The 23,021-nt window shown below is 39.0% G+C and overlaps 1 protein-coding gene across 31 annotated transcripts in view; it reads left to right on the top strand.

Annotated features, from left to right (window-relative positions):
- Window positions 1-23,021, top strand: part of LIMCH1 (LIM and calponin homology domains 1) — a 385,789-nt gene that overhangs the window by 62,469 nt on the left and 300,299 nt on the right. The gene's annotated exons all lie outside the window — the stretch shown is intronic.

Below are 23,021 nucleotides of genomic sequence, written 5' to 3'. Positions count from 1 at the left end.
GACGCTGTTCTCGTTCAAAATCGTGTAGTGAAAGGTGGAAAAAAAAGTGTGAAATAAGTATTCTCTTCCCAAGTGCCCCCATCCTAAGCCTCGCATTCCTGCAGAATATTGACAAAGACTTAAAAATAGTCATCTCTCTTGCCTCCTTCACTCTGAATACAGCAACAGGCAAACAACCCAGATGTCTAGCAGGAAGAGAGTTCTTTTTTTATTTTGGCAAAATCTAGGAACTCCTTGTGTTATGGTGTCTAGAAACATAAAAGGAGATTTCTATGAAAAGATTTCAGCTAATTAACATTTACAGGGTGCCCATTGCTCTGCCACTGTCTGATGTGTTGTTTAAGCTTTGTAGAGAGAAAACAAAATTTGCCTTTGTCTCCTTGCCTGCTTGAAGGGGAAAGCAGAACAGGAGGTGTTATTATAAAGTAAGGAGGTTGATTTTCATGTGAGGCTTAGTACAAATCAGCCTCATTACTTTGTCTCATTGTTTATTCTGAAAATCTGCTGTTTCACACAATACAGACTTCTTTATTTATTTGCTTGTTTCTTGTATAAGACTGCCCAGTAGGACAAATAAGATGGAAAAAGAAATCCTGCAAAATTAGAAAGGATGAGGAGGTTGTGGGGAGAGGAAGGAACTGAGGAGGAGAAGAAATAAAATGATTTGCCTGAAGGAAGCCAGGAACTGAGGCAATGGAGGGAGTTGAGATTGCATTCAATTAAAATAAATGAGGGCAGTTCCTAACTGAGAGAAGTAAGATTCCCTATTACAAAATCTTGCATATAGCTGGTGAAATATGGCAGGTTATAGATGTACCTTTCAGGAGAAGTGGTAATTATAATAAGAACATTGGCTAATGGTTTATGAATGTTTATAATGTTATACATTATAGCGTACATTTTATATGTATGTATGCAGTGATGAATTTTATTTTCTTGGGTTCCAAAATCACTGCGGATGGTGACTGCAGTCATGAAATTAAAAGGTGCTTGCTCCTTAGAAGGAAAGCTATGACAAACCTAGACTGTGTATTAAACAGCAGAGACATCAATTTGCTGACAAAGGTCCATATCATCAAAGCTATGATTTTTCCAGTAGTCATGTATGGATCTGAGAGTTGGACTGTAAAGAAGGCTGAGTACCAAAGAATTGATGCCTTCAAATTGTGGTGCTGGAGGAGACTCCTGAGAGTCCCTTGGACTGCAAGGAGATCAAACCAGTCAATCCTAAAGGAAGTCAGTCCTGAATATTCATTAGAAGGACTGATGCTGAAGCCGAAGCCTCAATACTTTGGCCACCTGATGTGAAGAGCCAACTCTTCACATTCCAACTCTCGTTGGAAAGGACCCTGATGCTGGGAAAGATTGAGGATAGGAGGAGAAGGGGGCAACAGAGGATGAGATGATTGGATGGCATCACTGACTCAGTGGACATGAAGATGAGCAAGCTCTGAGAGATGGCGAAGGACAGGGAAGCCTGGCGTGTTGCAGTCCATGGGGTCACAAAGAGTTGGACATGACTTAGTGACTGAACAACAACAACAACATAATGTATGTGCTCATACAGGTGGGAACCAAGATTTTTTGCATGTAATTCAACTAATTTTAGTTTTAACTCTCATATGAGGTGGGTGTGATTTTCATTCCCTTTTTTTTTTTTTGAGGAGAGAATTGAAGCTTAGAGAGATTAACTTTCCTAAAGCCTCAATTGATAATAAAACCTAGAATTTATACCAAGGCTGTGCCCCTAATGGCTACCCTAGACTGCGTTTGAATACTTGAGGAAATAAAATATACAAATGAAATCACTTTGTACTGTTTTTTAAACAGTAGCAATTGAAGCACAGCATTTTATAGTTTAAATGGTCTTTAGGGGTCACTTCACAGAAGAGAAAGCTGAATTCCAGGGAGAGTGTCTTAACATTCGTAACTGGTCATATGACACCTTAGAAGAATTTCCACCCTTGTATTTAAACCTTGCAAAGAGGATAAAATGCATATTCTATCCTGTCATTTTTTCCCCCAGCTTGTTATTCATTAAATGTCAGGGAAGATATCTATTTAAAATTGGACCTTGTTATTAATAATGCTTGAAGAATTACATACACTTTGCAGTTCATACGGAATGTAAAACTGAAACACAGGAAAATTTTCTATCTTGTACTATCTCCTTACACGTAGAATTGGAAGAATAGAACTCTAATGCAGTTTATTTAGGAAGTGTAGAATGCCAACAGTAATTAAAATTATTATTATGCTGTGATGCCAAAGGCTCTAGAATATAATTTAAATATTATTTGGTGTTTTCTAGATAGATCTTAAAATAGATACCAATATAAAACAACCTTAATGGTACATAAAAATGGATCCTAGAATGTTAATTCTAGGACGTATTTCAGTGAGAATGTGAGAAATTAGCCAAAATTCACACTTAGCCCCTGGAAATTTTCAACAGAAATTTCAAAACTAAATATGTATAAGTGTTCTTTGAGCCCGCTTTTCTTGTTTTTGTGTTGTTTTTTTTAAAGACCTATCCAAATGCTGAAAGTGAAATGAGTAGGAATTTGATGAGGATGAAAATATTTCATGTTGACAATTCTATGTAGTTATCATGGCCTTAATATTTTCCATGTCCAAAAAATTAATAAGCCTAGTGAATCAAATCTAGGAAAGGAGACTATAAAAATGTCCGAATTGTCTATCAGACACTTTATTACTCAGCTTTCTCATGGGGTGAGGGTGGGAAATGGAATTTCTTACTTGATTTATAACATGAAATTTAAGCTGTAAGAAACTGTGTTGCTCTTTCTATTTTAAGGAACCCACCAGGGTTCTTTTGCTTTGTTCTTCTCCACTGTATGTGTGTTCAGTTGCTCAGTCCTGTCTGACCCCATGGACTGTAGCCCACCAAGCTCCTCTGTTCATGGGATTTTCCAGGCAAGAATACTGGAGTGTGTTGCCATTTCCTTCTCCAAGGGATCTTTCTGGATGAGGGATCAAACCCACATCTCCTGTGTCTCCTGCATTGTAGGCAGATTCTTTACCACTCAGCCACCTGGGAACCCTCTTCTCCATTAGTAACCCACTAATTCTCACCTAGCTCCTTCATTGATCCTGTGTATTTTTCAACTTTAAATATTTCAGTTGACCTACTTGTATGTTGAATTCCCATGGCAAGCTTCATTAATCTCATTAATTCCATGCCCTTGTCAAGTACTGAGAAGAAAATTTGAAATTGAGATGAATTTTGTTGGATGAAAAAATAGGATGGTGGAGACATTATTTCCTTTCCTTCCTTTCTTCCCACTCTCCTCCCCTTCTCTTTTTTTTCTGTCCAGATACTTTGCTTTAAAAGAAAATTATAAAAACAAATTGATTTCAAGTATTTGAGATGTACTGTATTGGGGCAACTGAGGAGTGTTTGATACGGGATAGAGGTCCAGGGGAAATGTGGTGGTTTTTATATGCTTAATACTCTGTACCTGGGCCAGGGAGGCTAGATTATGCATCAGTAACAAACAACCCAAGATCTCAGTGGTTGGCACAATGGAAGGTTTTTTTTTTTTTTTCGTTCATGTGATGTATCCAGTATGGGTTAGTTCCCAGACTAACAGAGGTGTCCTTCGTGATATAGTACCACATTCATTCTTGCAATGGGAAGAGAAGGTAACATTTTGCTGGAAGGTGATTCACTGGCCAGAGCAAGTTCTACAGTATCCAGTATGGGTTAGTTCCCAGACTAACAGAGGTGTCCTTCGTGATATCTAGTACCACATTCATTCTTGCAATGGGAAGAGAAGGTAACATTTTGCTGGAAGGTGATTCACTGGCCAGAGCAAGTTCTACAGGGTGCCCAACTATAGAGGGGACAGATAAGAGCCATCTGCCCCTGTCTGAACAGGAAGGCCAGAAACCAATGGCAGCTAGTGCTATTCCATGTCTTTCCTAGGCCAAGAGCAGCATCACTAAAGGTTAAGGTGGGTGCAGGGCTAACTACTTGAGTCCGGTGCCATCTCTGAGAATGTCTTCTTTTTAAAAATCTCCAATGGCAGCTAGTGCTATTCCATGTCTTTCCTAGGCAAAGAGCAGCATCACTAAAGGTTGAGGTGGGTGCAGGGCTAACTACTTGAGTGCGGTGCCATCTCTCTGACAATGTCTTCTTTTTAAAAATCTGTGAACAGAATTCAGTAAACCAAATATGGCATAAGGAAGCATTGGCCAAATAAGTGGTCCCAGGGCATGTTTGTCTATTCATTCTTTTCTTCATTCTTTTATTCCTTCAATAAATATTTATTGAACTATCATATATCAAGTAGCTAATGTAACCTTTGACATTTATTTTCTTGATTTTTATTTTACTTGCATAATCTTTGGTGTTTATTTTTTTGAACACATTTTTATTGCTTTGTCAGTCTTTTGTGTGTGTGTTTATTTTGAATCTTATTATTTTTAACTTCCTTCAGGTTATGGACCTGACCTGTTTTCTTTACTGGAGTATCCAGATGTGTTCTTGCTAAATATTTGATAACCAAGGAGTAAGCATAGTGCTTTTGTTGTGTTTTTCTTAATATTTCTGTAAAGCAATTTCAGTTTAAAAACCTTAGTTAATTAAAATTTTATTTACTATTTTAAAATTTCATCTATATAACGTTGAGTTAATTTTTCTCTTGAAGTTTTATTTGAAGAATCAAATGACTCTATTATATGTCATTCAGGTGACTCAAAAAAACCTCTGAATAATGAGTGAAATTATTATAGGAGAGGGATATCATTTAAGCATTGAAAAATAGTGTGGTTCTTGAGTTCAACTGAACGTTTCTTTTCAGTAATCACTGTACCCTTGGTTCGTCTTTGCTTTGTCTTCTACATTTTCAGCGCACAGTGGAACTTGTAATGTGGTTCTCTAATTTTGTCTTCCTCAGCACTGGTGAGCACGGAAAGTATGTTACTTTTCTTTGTAGCCTACCATCCCTCAAGCCTCACACAATACCTTGTACACAGCAGCTGTTAAATATAAGCTTGTTAAACGGATTTGATTTTCCTTGTATGTAGCGGTTGAACTTTTGAAGTCATGCAATGCTAAAAGCACAACCATAATTATTTAATACAGAAGGCAGTTGTAAAACTAAGTCTGAGAGGAGATGGGACAAGAGAGATCACCTTGAAGTTTTTCTGTGTGAAACATTCTAGCCTGTTTAGATTGTCTCCATGTGTTTCAAAGGGAACAGTTTGCTTCACACTGCCTATATGCAATTAATGTTCTTGAAGTTGAAAAACAAAAAGTGAACTTTCTGACACAATGAAGGCTCCATCAATCACTTGTCCTTTCTTCTTGGCAACTACAGTATCTTCCTTTCAGGAGGGTGGTTGAAGTAAATTCTTCTGGGACAAAATCCAGCGTTTCTGCCTTGAAGAAACATAATTAACTGACATTTTAAAGGTACTTTATAGGCCTGTTCTGACCCTGGACCACGAATATTACTTGATTTATAGTTATGAAAAGCCTACTTTCAGAATTTGGATATGTTTTACGGTAGCTCTTTTAATTGATTGCTTTCATTTTTATTCAGTAAATTATTTAAAACAGCTGTATGATGTCATCAGAAGCTGGACTTTTACTTCTCTGTGCTTGGAAGGCTGAAGCACAGGGAACTATCTATCGCACAGTGAGTGGGAGGCTCAGCATCTGTGCACAGGAAGGTAACTGGGGATGAGAGCTAACGTGAACTGATTTCCCTCTTTCTGTGGGAACCAAGGGTTTGAATATTATTGAGCAAAGAATATTGAAATGTCAAGGGTTTTGTTTTGTAACTCTGAATTTTCTGAAGATCTGCTCTAAAAGAGCCCAACAATGAATTACAGTGTCTAAAGACACTTAACAAGATTTTTTTTTTTCATTAAATTAAAAAAATTCTCTGGCCCATTTTTTGATTGGGTCGTTTATTTTTCTGGAATTCAGCTGCAGGAGTTGCTTGTATATTTTTGAGATTAATTGTTTGTTTGTTGCTTCGTTTGCTATTATTTTCTCCCATTCTGAAGGCTGTCTTTTCACCTTGCTTATAGTTTCCTTTGTTGTGCAAAAGCTTTTAATTTTAATTAGGTCCCATTTGTTTATTTTTGCTTTTATTTCCAATATTCTGAGAGGTGGGTCATAGAGGATCCTGCTGTGATTTATGTCGGAGAGTGTTTTGCCTATGTTTTCCTCTAGGAGTTTTATAGTTTCTGGTCTTACATTTAGATCTTTAATCCATTTTGAGTTTGTTTTTGTGTATAGTGTTAGGAAGTGTTCTAGTTTCATTCTTTTACAAGTGGTTGACCAGTTTTCCCAGCACCACTTGTTAAAGAGATTGTGTTTTCTCCATTGTATACTCTTACGTCGTTTGTCGAAGGTGTTCATAGGTGCGTGGATTTATCTCTGGGCTTTCTATTTTGTTCCATTTCTACTTTGTTCCAGTTCTCCAAAGAAGACATACAGATGGCTAACAAACACATGAAAAGATGCTCAGCATCACTCATTATTAGAGAAATGCAAATCAAAACCACAATGAGATACCATTTCACGCCAGTCAGAATGGCTGCTATCCAAAAGTCTACAAGCAATAAATGCTAGAGAGGGTGTGGAGAAAAGGGAACCCTCTTACACTGTTGGTGGGAATGCAAACTGGTACAGCCGCTATGGAGAACAGTGTGGAGATTCCTTAAAAAAACTGGAAAAAGAACTGCCATATGAACCAGCAATCCCACTGCTGGGCATACACACCGAGGAAACCAGAATTGAAAGAGACACATGTACCTCAATGTTCATCACAGCACTTTTTATAATAGCCAGGACATGGAAGCAACCTAGATGTCCATCATCAGGTGAATGGATAAGGAAGCTGTGGTACATATACACAATGGAATATTACTCAGCCATTAAAAAGAATACATTTGAATCAGTTCTTTTGAGATGGATGAAACTGGAGCCTATTATGCAGAGTGAAGTAAGCCAGAAAGAAAAACACCAATACAATATACTAATGCATATATATGGAATTTGAGAGATGGTAACAATAACCGTATATGCGAGACAGAATAAGAGACACAGATGCATAGAACAGTCTTATGGACTCTGAGGGAGAAGATGAAGGTGGGACGTTCTGGGAGAATAGCATTGAAACATGTATATTATCATATGTGAAACAGAACGCCATTACAGGTTCGATGCATGAGACAAATGCTCAGGGCTGGGGCAATGGGATGACCCAGAGGGATGGATGGGGAGGGAGGAAGGAGGGGGGTTCTGGAAGGGGAACACATGTAAACCCATGGCTGATTCATGTCAATGTATGGCAAAAAACCACTACAATATTATAAAGTAATTCAGTTCAGTTCAGTTCAGTCACTCAGTCGTGTCCGACTCTCTGTGACCCCATGAATTGCAGCACGCCAGGCCTGTCTGTCCATCACCAACTCCCAGAGTCTACCCAAACCCATGTTCATCGAGTCGGTGATGCCATCCAACCATCTCATCCTCTGTCGTCCCCTTCTCCTCCCACCCCCAATCCTACCCAGCATTAGGGTCTTTTCCAATGAGTCAACCCTTCGCATGAGGTGGCCAAAGTATTGGAGCTTCAGCTTCAACATCAAACCTTCCAGTGAACACCCAGAATTGATCTCTTTTAGGATGGATTGATTGGATCTCCTTGCAGTCCAAGAAACTCTCAAGAGTCTTCTCCAACACCACAGTTCAAAAGCATCAATTCTGCGGTGCTCAGCTTTCTTCACCGTCCAACTCTCACATCCATACATGACCACTGGAAAAACCATAGCCTTGACTAGACGGACTTTTGTTGGCAAAGTAATGTCTCTGCTTTTAAACATGCTATCTAGGTTGGCCATAACCTTCCTTCCAAGGAGTAAGCGTCTTTTAATTTCATGGCTGCAGTCACCATCAGCAGTGATTCTGGAGCCCAAAAAAGTAAAGTCTGACACTGTTTCCACTGTTTCCCCATCTATTTCCCATGGAGTGATGGGACCAGATGCCATGATCTTAGTTTTCTGAACGTTGAGCTTTAAGCCAACTTTTTCACTCTCCTCCTTCACCTTCATCAAGAGGCTCTTTAGTTCTTCTTCACTTTCTGCCATAAGGGTGGTGTCATGCGCATATCTGAGGTTATTGATATTTCTCCCGGCAATCTTGATTCCAGCTTGTGTTTCTTCCAGCCCAGCGTTTCTCATGATGTACTCTGCATATAAGTTAAATAAGCAGGGTGACAATATACAGCCTTGATGTACTCCTTTTCCTATTTGGAACCAGTCTGTTGTTCCATGTCCAGTTCTAACTGTTGCTTCCTGACCTGCATACAAGTTTCTCAAGAGACAGGTCAGGTGGTCTGGTATTCCCATCTCTTTCAGAATTTTCCACAGTTTGTGGTGATCCACACAGTCAAAGGCTTTGGCATAGTCAATAAAGCAGAAATAGATGTGTTTCTGGAACTCTCTTGCTTTTTCAATGATCCAGCAGATATTGGCAATTTGATCTCTGATTCCTCTGCCTTTTCTAAAACCAGCTTGAACATCTGGAAGTTCACGGTTCACGTATTGCTGAAGCCTGGCTTGGAGAATTTTGAGCGTTACTTTACTAGCATGTGAGATGAGTGCAATTGTGCGGTAGTTTGAGCATTCTTTGGCATTGCCTTTCTTTGGGATTGGAACGAAAACTGACCTTTTCCAGTCCTGTGGCCCCTGCTGAGTTTTCCAAATTTGCTGGCATATCGAGTGCAGCACTTTCACAGCATCACCTTTGAGGATTTGAAATAGCTCAACTGGAATTCCATCACCTCCACTAGCTTTGTTTGTAGTGATGCTTTCTAAGGCCCACTTGACTTCACATTCCAGGATGTCTGGCTCTAGGTGAGTGATCACACCATCGTGATTATCTGGGTCGTGAAGATCTTTTTTGTACAGTTCTTCTGTGTATTCTTGCCACCTCTTCTTAATATCTTTTGCTTCTGTTAGGTCCATACCATTTCTGTCCTTTATCGAGCCTATCTTTGCATGAAATGTTACTTTGGTAGCTCTAATTTTCTTGAAGAGATCTCTAGTCTTTCCCAATCTGTTGTTTTCCTCTGTTTCTTTGCACTGATCGCTGAGGAAGGCTTTCTTATCTCTCCTTGCTATTCTTTGGAACTCTGCATTCAGATGGGAATATCTTTCCTTTTCTCCTTTGCTTTTTGCTTCTCTTCTCTTCCCAGCTATCTGTAAGGCCTCCTCAGACAGCCATTTTGCTTTTTTGCATTTCTTTTCCATGGGGATTTTCTTGATCCCTGTCTCCTGTACAATGTCACGAACCTCTGTCCATAGTTCATCAGGCACTCTGTCTATCAGGTCTAGTCCCTTAAATCTATTTGTCACTTCCACTGTATACTTATAAGGGATTTGATCTAGGTCATACCTGAATGGACTAGTGGTTTTCCCTAGTTTCTTCAATTTAAGTCTGAATTTGGCAATAAGCAGTTCATGATCTGAGCCACAGTCTGCTCCTGGTCTTGTTTTTGCTGACTGTATAGAGCTTCTCCATCTTTGGCTGCAAAGAATATAATCAATCTGATTTTGGTGTTGACCATCTGGTGATGTCCACGTGTAGAGTCTTCTCTTGTGTTGTTGGAATAGGGTGTTTGCTATTACCAGTGCGTTCTCGTGGCAAAACTCTATTAGCCTTTGCCCTGCTTCATTCTGTACTCCAAGGCCAAACTTGCCTGTTACACCAGGTGTTTCTTGACTTCCTACTTTTGCATTCCAGTCCCCTATAATGAAAAGGACATTTTTTTGGGGTGTTAGTTCTAGAAGGTCTTGTAGGTCTTCTTTAATGTATTGGCCTTGACCAAATGCCAGCAACAGCATATAAGAAATAATTACTTTGGCTAATATTTGTTAAGCATCTGTGATATCCTTAAGCACCTATGATATTTTAAATTCACTTTCAAGTCTTATCTTACACAGGGATTAAAATATATATGTATGAAAATATAATTTTCAGAAAATATATTTATGAAAATTATCCTTAAATTATCCCTAAATGTTCTTGATTCTTCCTCAGTTGAGCTTTAGAATGTTAACTCCAAGGATTTTGTTGCTTTCCTTCGCTGCCGCATGCAGGACCTGGAAGAGTGATCAGTACATATTTGTTAAATGAATTAATAGTTGATTTGCATTGAGGGACCAACTATGTGAAAAGGAGATACGCTTTAATACCAGCATCCCACTCAGTACAGTAAAAGGCTCATCCTAAGATATCCTCATGAGAACTCCCTGTGTGGAATCTGTGTAGTTGGATTTCTTCAATTAATGCAAATATAACATGACTGTGCTGTGCTATGCTTGGACGCTCAGTCCTGTCTGACTCTTTGCGACCCCATGGATTGTAAGCTACTCTGTCCATGGAATTCTCCAGGTAAGAATACTGGAGTGGGTTGCCATGCCCTCCTCCAGGGGATCTTCCTAACCCAGGAATTGAACCCAGGTCTCCCACATTGCATGTGGATTCTTTACCAGCTGAACTACCAGGAAAGCCCATAACGTGACTACTGTATGTGTTTTTATGCTTAAAGCAAGCTGCACAGCATCTATTACTATCTCATTTTAGAAATGGGAAACTCAGAATAGTCAAGAACTCTGCCAGATTCCCATAACTGGTTTTCATCTTAAAATGGTTGAGTTTTCCATTTTTTTTTCTACTGCAGTGAAATATATAGTGTTTTTTGCCCTGAGTAAAAGTAGGGAATGGATGAGAAAACGAAGTAGGGTTGTTTCCTGTGTGATTTTATGGAATCAGAAAGAGTTGTTGAATCAGCAGGTGTTACTTTTGCCTGAAATAACATCTTCAGTTTGTTTAGGCCTTTTAAAAACATCTGTGATGGTTTGAACTTTGGGGAGTTCACTGAGATAAACTTCCAAGATGGAACAATTATTCATCCCAACAATTATTGCCATGGAATCTTCTAGCAATTGAATTGGCTCTGATGTTTCTGATAAATTCCAAGGATCATCAGCAATTTGGGCTTGGAAATAAGTAAGGCTTTCCACTTTAGCTGTAGGAACCAATGACCCAGAATAATTTGTTGGCATCTGTATCTTGATTAAAAGTATTTTATGACATATACTAGCCCTGACTTGGTCAGTGCTTGGGTTATGTAGGTGAGTGTGGGAGAGCGTGCTTGCTTCATTTTGGGGACTTTTTTTTTTATTACATAAGCTTGTAAACTTGCCTTGCAGTTCTGTGATATGACTCTTATTCCTGTAGTAACACCAGGGCTTGACTTATTGTTCATGCCAAATTAAAAATGAAAACATTGTAAGCAATAACATTTGACTCATTATTACTCATGAGCACCTGAAGTCAGCGACTTGAATTTTGAGTCAGTTTATTTGGAAATATTCAGCAAACAACATTCCTTGAGGCTCCTTTGGGTCTAGAGTGTCAAGGGGATTAATGCAACTAATAGACTATTTCCATTATGACATTTCCATTGAACAAAACACCATTTAGGTGGATCAGAAAATATATCCAGTGATAACCAGTAGTAGCTTGGTATTGGGTAAATATTAACTGATTTGATTAATCTTTTAAAATTTAGATATCTTTGCTATAATTAAAAAGCTGTCATGTGTACCTAAGTGAAGAAGGGTAATGATTTGAGAGCTGTAAGCCATGGAGTTTATTCAGAAATTGTGTTGAGATTAATTTATGGGTGGTTCCTATAAATGATGTAACAATACAGTAACACTGTATTAATCCTTTAGAAGTCCATTCTTGGCTCTTTTACTCTAATAATACTGCCACATTTTACAGCTGCAGTGTAATTTGAAACAATGTGAAAATTGCCCTGTTTACTCATTCCAAGCAAAAGGGCTAATGCTAAATTAGTTTTTTTGTTACAAGTTGATTGAGCTGAGTAATAGCCAACTTTATTCACTCTTCTCTGTTAGTGTTCTTTTATTATTCTGAACATTATAAAGTTTGTGTGCAATTGTTTGTCCTGAAACTCAGCAAGGATTTACCTTGGATTTTACTTACTTTAATTTTTTTTTAAATTGAAGTATAATTGATTTAAAACATTATATTAGTTTCAGATGTACAGGATAGTGATTCAATATTTTTATATATTACAAAATGATTACTACTTGGTTACCATCTGTCACCATACAAAGTTATTACAATATTATTCTATATATTCTTTATGCTGTGAATTTCATTCCTATGACTGATTTCTTTTTTAGTTGGAAATTCTGGTCCTCTTAATTAAAGCCTTTCCTCCAATACAACCGTTTTTATTTAAATTCTTTAAGAATGAAAAAGAAAACCAAGGTGTTTCTTTAACATGCTTTAGAATAACTAAGAGAAAGAGTATGAGTGTTGTGTTAGGAAGTCCTGAAAATGGACTCATAGAAAAGCTTTATATCTTACACTACCAAAATCCTTTAGAGTAAACAGGAAAACAAACCAACAAACAAAAAACACCCCATCAGATTCTGAATGAAAGCCCAGGGAAAAAAAACTCAGGAATGGTTTTAGTGAAGCAACCTCAGAGGATATATGCATTTTGACTGTCTTGCCTTCCAGAAACAAGAGAGGTGGTGATTCAAGGTCTGATTGATACCTTACTTTCCTGAGAGGCTGTGCTTAGGATTCCTAGGGCCTGTAGCATCTTACACAATATTTGATTCTGCCCTCCTGTCTTGGTTAACTCAATCTTCACATTCTCACTACAGTTTATTTTGGTTCAATTAAAATTTGCAATCATCTCAGTTCACCTCTGCTCTTCCATTAGATCCTGTGCTGTTGGTACTACAGGAAAGATAGATTTCTTCCTGTTCCCATTACTGTTGCTTTTCAGTGGTCCTTATTGCCTTCAAAGCACTTTACCTCTCGACCTGCTTGTGATAGCTCTGCTTGGGTGCACGTAAATAAAATGTGATGAAAAATAGAACTCCCTGCATTCCCTGTCAAACAGCTCTCTCCCTGTGTTAGTCATGGCCAGAAGCCCCCTTCCTCATTCTTGAGATTCAGTGAGAAGTATTTGGGGCCCAGACATTTGTGGGTTACATTATCTACTTCTGTTTCTGCTACATAATTGGTTCATTTAGCCTAATGCCATGTTAGTCAGCTCACCTTGGATTAGTGAGTGGGTCCTCTGATTTTTTCCCATACTTATTGTAAAACTGAAGAGAATTATTATCTTTTTGTTGGATTAGAAGCATTTTTAAAAACTCACTATTGATTTCTCTCTGTTCTCTAGGACCCTTCTTATAACCAAGGGCTTTTAACCTATTTTTGTGCTCTAGACCCCTTGATTGTCTGGTCAAGCCTATGGACCCTCTCTCAGAATAATGTTTTAAGTGTATCAAATAATATAGATACATGGTACTACAAAGGAAGCCAATTATGTTGGAATAAATTATGAAAATATTAAATTTATGATATAGTAATATATATATTTAAACTAAATGACAAGATTCAGTGATGGCTCTAAGAATTATCGCAATTTTAAAATACTGATGATAGTTAAAGATATTTTTGATATCTTCAATTGTAATGTGACCACCGAAAAATCTTTGATTTCCTTTGGTCATATGAATTGATTGTGCTAATACTACCATGGTTTATTAATCAAAGGAAATGTTAAATATTCAACTTCAGAAACAAAGATGTAATTTTTCTTCTCCCAAGTTCACAGACACCTTCAATGTGATCTCTTGACTCCCATGTATGATGTATGCTGCCTGCTTGACTTTTTGCTTGACTTCCCTGTACCACAGCCCTTATCAGCTTGGGACAGTGATACCACCTTGTCTGTCCATCTTACTTACCTGGTCCTTTTGCTTCCCTGCCCTGACCCTGGGGTCAGGTGAACTAACCCCATTCTGCGGTCTTGCCCATTGTGTTTGTAGATGTTTATACAGCCCAAGAAAAATTTCACCATCATCAGGTTATTTTTTCCCTTTCTGTTAGACTGTTAAGATTCTCAGTCTTCTCAAACTCAGTCCTGATATAATAGCCTCAAAACACAATAAAAATAAACAAAAAGATTGCAGAGAATGTACATTGTAAAAGACCAACTCCATTAGCAGAGGCTATTAACTATGTCCCACTATGTCTCATGTAAATTAAGTTCTTTTAGAAAATGTTTTCTTCCTTGAGGCTGCAATCCATAACTCTCATCCTCAGAATCATGCATTGGAGTTGGTACAATTCAACAGTGATTTATTAGGTACAAATTGAAGATTTCATATGCAGCTTGGTTTTCTCATGCCTCTTGCAGCCAAATATTTTTAAGTGTGTCTAAGAAAGGGTCCAGTTGAAAATTAGAATATAAAATTATTAAGTGAAATACAGTTATGTATTGAAGATATCTGACAGCTGGAGTTTTAGGTGCTGAATTGCATATCTCAACTCATATTTTTCCTTCACTTTTCAGATCTGAAAACTTTTAGATAGTTCCAGTATCTGTAGAGGTTACTTAAGGATATTAAGTGACTTGAGGTTTTATAGTCATAGGGGGAACTAGAGGTAAAATGGGAAGCTCTAAAATATTAATATTTAGGGCAGTATTTAAAAAAAGAATATGGTAATTGGGTCAGTTTATATATGTATGCATGTGTATGAGAATGACACATGCATTGGAAAAAGGAAAAGTTTTTTTTTGCATTATATTCCAATACTGTCACATATTTAAATAGTGCTTCATAGAGGACAAATGAGCCTTAGAAGGTTAAACAGGATGACTGAGAGACTATGGGGAGTGAGGGCAGAGCAGGATTGAAACACATAATTCTGGCTTCAAGTACACTTAACCTTGGCCTTCAGGCCAAACAAATGGTGAGAAGGATCTACTATGTCAAGAGAGAAAAATGGAAAGACAAGGTGTTCATCTTGGGGGCTAATGTGGTATACTTGACTCTGGATTTAAAAAAAAAAAAAAAAAGGTTGAAACTTCCCTGATGGTCCAGTGATTAAGAATCCATCTTGCAATACAGGGGTTGCAGGTTCGATCCCTGGTGAGGGAACTAAGAACCCACATGCCACGGAGCAGCTAAGCCTGTACTGCAACTACTGAACCCACACATCACAACTAGAGGGTCCATGAGCCACAGTGAAGATTCCACCTGATGCAATGAAGAGCCTGTGTGCCACAACTAAGACCCAATGCAGCTAAATAAGTAAATAAAATATTAACAAAAAATGTTTAGTGCAGTTCTGGGCTTATCAGATTTGTAACCTCTGTAAGTTACTAGACCTGGGACCTCAAGTTGGAAGATCCTATTTATACCTAACCCGAAAGGTGTTGGGGGGATTGAGTTTACCTACCCATTCTGAGATTAACTGAAATCAGGTACATGACAGTATCTGGTGCTTGACAAATGTGACATTCCCTTCTCCTTCCTTTATGTACTGATCTATAAGTTGTCTAAATTTTTCCTAATGACGTTGTTTTCTGCTGAGTCTTATTTGTCTTATAAAACCTCATAAAGAATCACATTATTGTATGCAGTGTGCATGTGTGCTCAGTTGCTTCAGTCATGTCCAAGTCTTTGTGACCCTATGGACTGTAGCCTACCAGGCTTCTCTGTCTATGGGAATTCTCTAGGCAAGAATACTGGAGTGGGTTGTCATGCCCTCCTGCAGAGGATCTTCTCAACCCAGGGATCGAACCATCATCTCTTATGTCTTCTGCATTGGCAGGCGAGTTCTTTACCACTAGCACCACCTGGGAAGCCCTGTTATATGCAGCATGTAGACTTAATGCTGCTGCTGCTGCTGCTGCTAAGTCGCGTCAGTCGTGTCCAACGCTGTGCGACCCCATAGACGGCAGCCCACCAGGCTCCTCCGTCCCTGGGATTCTCCAGGCAAGAGTACTGGAGTGGGTTGCCATTCCTCCTCCAGTGCATGAAAGTGAAGAGTGAAAGTGAAGTCGCTCAGTTGTGTTCGAGTCTTCGCGACCCCATGGGCTGCAGCCTACCAGGCTCCTCTGTCCATGGGGTTTCCCAGGCAAGAGTAGACTTAATAAGTAAAACTAAACAGAGCTTTTGTATGTTTAAGGTATCTTCCTGGAGGGTATCTGGCCACATGGTTTGAAACTTTGTGGGGCCAGAAAGATTCTGTCTCCAATTTAACTTTCACGAAAATAGCAAAGATGTAACATAAACACCAAGAGAAACAGTGAGACATTCTCATCTTATCCCATTTATCCTGTGGCTGTGAATATTTATTTGGCCTGGTTGTGATTTTTGTTCTGGAGTGGTTAATGTCCAGGTCAACTCCACATAATGGAAAGCTGACCTCAAAGAGGAGGAGGATAGATGTGTTAAGAAAAGAAAAAAAAAAAAGACTAGTGGAGATTGCTGTGGTTTGTAAAAAGGAAGTTGTCGGGGAGTAGATTGATGACTGAGGATTAATTAATAGACCACAGGTAGCTGGTGCAGAGTTTCCATGCAGACCTTGAGAGTCAGGGGTGGTGGGGCCATGCTTCCCTGGAAGCCTGGAGCCTGGTAGAATGGGAAATATCATTAAAGGACAATAAATATATTTAGTTGAAACTTTGATTCTTTATGTTTACAGAAGAAAGGACTAGATTGCAGATTTATTATAACTGATTCCCCCAAATATCTGGGAGTGAATAAAAAGCTGAGTAAGCCTCTATTATTCATATTAACAGGATGGAGGAGGCAGGAAGAGGGTGTGTGTGTGGATGATACAGAACAATGAATAAGATGGTGGCTGACAGACTCCCACAGAATCTTCTCTGTCTTCTGCCTGACCTTCTTGGCTAGACAACACTGGACACAGCCAGATCTTTAGCATGAGAAAAGGAGATGGGGCGAAAGAGAAAACTCACATTCTACTGACTGTTGATGATCTTAAATCACCCCAACATCCCCTCCCTAAAAACCTATTTTCCTCTCAACTTCCCACAGTTGGAGAACTACACTTATAAGCCTCAGTGCCTGACCTGATCCTCGCTGTAATGATTAGAGTCAGATGTTTAGACACACTAGGTGAATGTGCTTTGACTCAGCCATAGCTGAGCCCGTAATTCCACATGACAGATACTGGGTGACTGCCATTTTTGTTTTGAACATAAACTATGTTGGACCTGGCGCCTGATGTAAACTTGTGCTTTATGTTGCAGTGTCAGCTCGTCATCATGGAAGCCTTTGTTTGATGTGGGTCCTGATTGTCTAATTTCGGAGAATGAAATGCAATAGAAGGTGCCAGTTTCAAACTCAGATGTCAGCCAGCCACGATGATAAAGTTTCCTAAATTTGTGCTTTAAAACAATGTAAATCTCATAGGTGGTTCTCAATTTAAAAAGAATAAAATCATTCAATGCTTTTAAAGTATTGTGCACATTATTGCACTCAAAGTATTCAAAAAAGGAAGTGTTACTGATAGAATGGGAAGCATGATACAATGATTAGGAGGGTTGTTGTTGTTGTTAAGTCGCTAAGTCACGTCCAACTCTTTGTGACCCATGGACAGCAGCATGCCAGGCTTCCCTGTCCTTCAGTATCTCCCGGAGCTTGCTCAGACTCCTGTCCTTTGAGCCGGTGATGCCATCCACTCATCTCCTTCTCTGTCTTCCCCTTCTCCTCCTGCCTTTAATCTTTGCCAGCATCAGGGTCTTTTCCAATGAATCAGCTCTTTGCCTCAGGTGGCCAGAGTATTGGGGCTTCAGCATCAGGAGCATGGGATTTGAAATTAAACCTTAGTTTGAGTCTTGGTCCTGGTGCTTACTAGTCCTTTAATCTCTTTCAACCTCATTTCCCCCATGTATACAATGATACCTACTTCTTAGAGATGTTGTGTTGATGAGATAACGGATATAAGGACTTTAGCCTAGCATATTGTGAGTACTCAAGAAATGGTAACTATAGTTAATAGTAATGATAGAAATAAAGTTACCACTCTTAACGTTTTGGATTTATAGTACCTTCCTCAATATGGAGAGCTATTCATGCCTTTCGTTGTTATTGATATTGCGTGTGCATGTTAAATCACTTCAGTTGTGTACGACTCTTTGTGACCCTATGGGCTGTAGCCTGCCAGGCTCCTCTGTCCATGGGATTCTCCAGACAAGAATACTGGAGTGGGTTGTCGTGCCCTCCTCCAGGGAATCTTCCCAACCCAGGGATCGAACCCGAGCCTCTTATGTCTCCTGCATTGGCAGGTGGGTTCTTTACCATTAGCACCACCTGGGAAGCATATTTATTTTTGTTCTTTAGTGCCCTTTAAAGCAGTGTGGGGATACCAATACTGTGTCTCCAAGGTTTATTATTGGTTGATGACATGATAGTGAGTTTTTAAAAATATCCAATTAAAGTGAAATATTCTTTAAGTTTTCCACCTCCCCTCTTGTCCCCTTCCTGCCTTAAAGAGAACTTGGGTGGAATAAAGTGTGTATGATCTTTTTTTTCAGGCATAAATGATCTGAATTCTTCGAGTGTATGAAATAGCATCTTGTAGTAGAAAAAGAACAGGACAGGAAGTCAGGAGTCTGAAACCACTCTTGCCCATGAATCTGTCTTCAGCTTTAGAGGACAGATTTTGTAATTATCACCAGCTCTTTGCCACTTCTGTTGCTCCAGTTAGTCATTGCTTTCTTTGTCTATGTCTGGTATTGCTATTTGTGTACATGCTGCTATTACGCTTGGAACACCATATGGTTATTTAAAAAATTGGAGTTGCCTACCCACAAGACTGAGAGTTCTTTGAGGGTGTTTTATGTGTCTTTATATTTCCAGTGCCCAGCAGAGAGCCTGGTGTTGAATACTGACTTAGTAAACACTTGTCAAATGATTGCATGGCCAGAATCAAGGCATAACTTCAGGCTTCCTGACTGGGTGGTCTTGAGCAACTTACTTTTTGTAAACCCACAATTTCCTTGTCTCTCAAATGAGTGTCACACCTGATTTGCCACCTACAAATCATTATGTGAGCTCAAATGAATGAATGTGAATAGTTTATGTACATTGCAAAATTCTGGGCAATAGAAGGTAATGAAAAGTCATAATATTGAAACCTAAGCTATACTTTTTATTGTGACATAATTTATAATAGAATTGGAAATGTCTATCACTGGGGCGTTTGCTAAATAACTTACACTATTATAACATTTAATACTGGGCAGCTGATAATAATATTGATTGGCATTTTTGCCATGTTCCGATCCTGTTCTAAACATCTAACAAATGTTTAATCCTTACAATGTTGCTGTCAAATCTGGATGCCATTATCCTCAATTTACAGATGAAGCAGAACTACATTGACTAGCATCGAAAGAGATTCAAAACATCTTGGACATGGATAAAAAGCAGGTCAGAGAGCAGCTTGCAGAGTGTTGCGTATACTTACTAAGCAGAAAAGAAACACCTGTGATAGGCCGTGCAACCAAAATGAACAGTGGTTGTCTCTGGGGACTGGATTTATGGGGAAGCTTTTGCTCTGTGTAGGTTTGAAAAAAAATTTTTTTTTACAGTGAGCAAGTAATATTTTATAGTCAATAAAATAAAGCTAGTAAAGGATAGTTCTCAACAAAAGAAACATTTATTTTCTTATTTAAAACAAAAGATACACAAGATTTCTTCTTTTTTCTCTTTCTGCCCATCATTTTCCATCTCCTGGGTCCCAGCACTTCACTCGCATTTGATTCTCATTTGCCATCTATGTGAGGGTGAGTGAAGCTTTAGCTAATGAATAAGATAGTATGAAACCTCAGTGACTGTGAATAAGAGTATACAGCCTTCTAGCCAGCAGACACTTCTTTTCCATTAGGAAGCAAAGTCTCTAACTTCCAAAAATTTAATATGCCAAATGACTCTATGCTAGATGACAGGGAAGTTGTAAAACTTAATTAAATCTGCCTTCTCCATTCACCAGGTATGAGAAGGTCCTCAACCTGGGAAAGCTGCTATTTGAACAGCTGGCATAGGAATCCTCTGCTCACCCACGTGCTTATGCAGACAAGGAAACCTGGTGGGGCTGCTTGAGGAGTCCCTCACTAAGTGCCAAGGTGCCAGCCAAGTCGCCAGGCTGCCCTGACCCACGCCAAGGCAGTGAGGCTGCAGCCCTGTCGTTTGGTTGGCCAGCCTCACCAGCACCTGCACCTTGTTGCCGGTGGGATTCCAGCTCTCATTGTTTCCTCAGGAACTTTTGTTACCACAGAACTTTCTCACACTCACTGGCCCAGATGTTTGCTGAATTCCAGGGCTAGTGTGTGTGGTCAGGCAGCCAAATTCCAATTTTAGAATACTGCTTGTGACTGAGAATCTCTATTAACTCAGGCTTTTAGAGGGCTGACTGTGTGTGTGTGTGTGTGGTGTGTTAGAGATGGGACAGTAATGAAGAGCAATCAACCAACAATCCCCAACCAGAGAACAAACATATATTCTTCTCAAGAGGTTTTGAATGTCAGCAATGAGCAAACGAAGTTGTCCAAAAGGTTGAATGGCCCTGGAATTTTAAGTCACATCTCAAAAGGATTGCACCTTTTTTTCCCTCCCAGAAAGACAGTGCTTAATTCACCTCTGAATTTCCAGTCAGTTTACAGCTTCCTTTAGTAATGCGTCTCAGAATTTGACATCATTTCTAAGCCACAAAGTTCTTTCTCGCCAATGTCTAAAATAAGCCTTTGTCCCTCTAAGACTTATAGAGACATTTCCTCCCTCCCTCCTTCCCTTCCTTCCTCTCAAACCCAAGTGCCTATTCTTTGACAGGCATTGTTATTGGCATTGGAACTATACCAGACAGTATTATTGGTGCTGGAGCTTTGAACTAGACAGACAAGTTTCCTTGCTCTCAGAAACTAACATTCTGCTGGGGACAGATAATAAATAAATAAGAATTTCAGATAGTATTAAGCACTGTGGATAAAACTAAACAAGATCATGTGAGAGAGAGCGGGCTGAGAAGTGGAGGGGGGAGATCTGTTGCTGCTCTCTCTTTTTTTTTCTCATTCCATTTCTTTTTATTAAACCAACAATTTGAGCAGTCTATGGCCCTTATTTCAAATCCTTTTTTTTTTTCCTTCTTGCTTTCTGTTGTATGCTTTGGTCATGATTCTCTGTGGAGCTGACCTTTCAGCTGAGACCTGAATGATGAGTTAATTATGGGACGGACTCATGGCTAGACCTGGGAATATCATTTTTCCTCAGTGTAAATGGTGGGAGATGGGATGGGACAATGATACCTATCTCCTAGGTTGGTTAGGATTAACTAAAGTAACTTGCATGGCAAAATGCTTTGTCATATAAAAGCCTTATAATAATAGCAGGGCTTTAAAAAAAAACTGCCTCCACCACAATTTTGTATGTTCTTTAGTTGAATTAGTCATATCATCTATTAGTATATAAAAATCTGTCGGCAATAGAGGCCAGAATTAAAGGTATACTGGAGTTATGCTTTGGATTTACATTTTAGAAGTGAACAAGATGATGTCAGGATCAGCCAGACTCCTTGATATCACTAGAGGGGTGAGTTTTCTTCTGTTATTTACCAGCTTTATTTCAAGACTTGGCTACAACTGAGTTATCTGATAGAAGAGTTGGACATAGGACTTCACCATGTCAACCATGCCTTAGATTTACTTAACTTGATTCCTGCTCCCCAAGGAGCTGAGCTGCAGGAAGCCCTGAAGGCAGGGCCAACACACTGACCTCAGGAGCCTCGTGGGTGTGCTCAACTCTTGGCAGGTCCTCTGCTGAAATCCCCAAGTTGTGCAGTGCAGAGCCTCAAGAGCTGGCATTGGATTGGGAAGATTTGATGGCAGGTGTTAACTTGTGGCTTCCAAGCACTAGAGGACAGAGAGTCCTCATTGCAAAAATGCTGCAGAAAGCATGTTTTACTGTACGTGGGCCAATTTGACTTTTACTATATGTAATTGTTGTAGGCTTTATTTCACAAGCTGTATTCAAGATTTACTGAAGTGTAACACAATAGCAATAATTAATGCTCACATCTGGATAACATTTATACCTTGACCTGGATCTTTGTGCCTTCCAACAACCCTTGTGGTTGTTAGGGTCATCCCAGGAATGGCCTCACCAATAGTGTGGCAGAGTATCAGTAAGGCTATGAATGCTGTGATGTTGGCCTTTCTGGGGTTGAACCTGGGTTTGACCACTAGTTGTGAGCTACTTGTTGATATTTATCTACTCTGTGACTTGGTTCCTCATGGTAAAGTGAGGCTCACAGTTCTTATCTCAGAGGAGAGATGTGAGGATGGAGTTAATATATGTAAGCCCCTTCAAGAAGTGCCTGGGTCTGAACCAAGACTTTATGTGGGGGGGAGATGGAAGCTCCAGAGGTCACATTGCTGGCTTGAGTGAGCACATTTACAGAGCAGAGACTCTGCATGAATCTCTTGATTCTAAGTCTAGTAATCCTTCTACTATTTTTTTGTGCTGAACAGTTATTAGTTATGATTTTAAAATGTAAATGCATAAAGTAGAATATTAGGGTATTTAAGATTATAGTGATAAAATATCACATTAGTACTTGTGCTATTAATGCTCCTTTACATACAGGGAAACTAAGATTCATAGTGGTTACTTTGAAATGACTCTTAATGTTACTTTGTTGATTTTTTTTAGCATGCCACTGGTCTTTCTATATCTGCTTCATAATTTTATAATGAGTGTGTAAAGCCTAACACTGAAAATGATGTTTCCAGTATTAAATAAAATCAACTTTCCCTTGAGACAAAACTATAAAAGAATACAATTTAAGAAAATGAACTGGAAGCGTATATATCACAATGAACAGTTTCCCTTCTGAAATGAAGTTACAGACTTTTTCTACTGATACCATCATTCTGTAAATATACCAGAAATTTTCTCCTTGGAAATGGCCTGAAAAATCAGCATTATATTATTTTAATATTAATTTTTAAAAATGAAAAATTTGAGGACACATTTTGTAAAAAAAAAAAAAAAAGAATGGAGAAAATCACTTGAGGTTTATTCAGAAACAGAAAGTGGGTTCA

Source organism: Giraffa tippelskirchi, chromosome 1, assembly GCF_054371585.1.
Source record: "Giraffa tippelskirchi isolate mGirTip1 chromosome 1, T2T-mGirTip1v1.2.pri, whole genome shotgun sequence".
Classification (NCBI taxonomy): Eukaryota; Metazoa; Chordata; class Mammalia; order Artiodactyla; family Giraffidae; genus Giraffa; species Giraffa tippelskirchi.
Note: the sequence above shows the minus strand (reverse complement) of the source record. Positions and strands in the feature narration are given on the sequence as shown.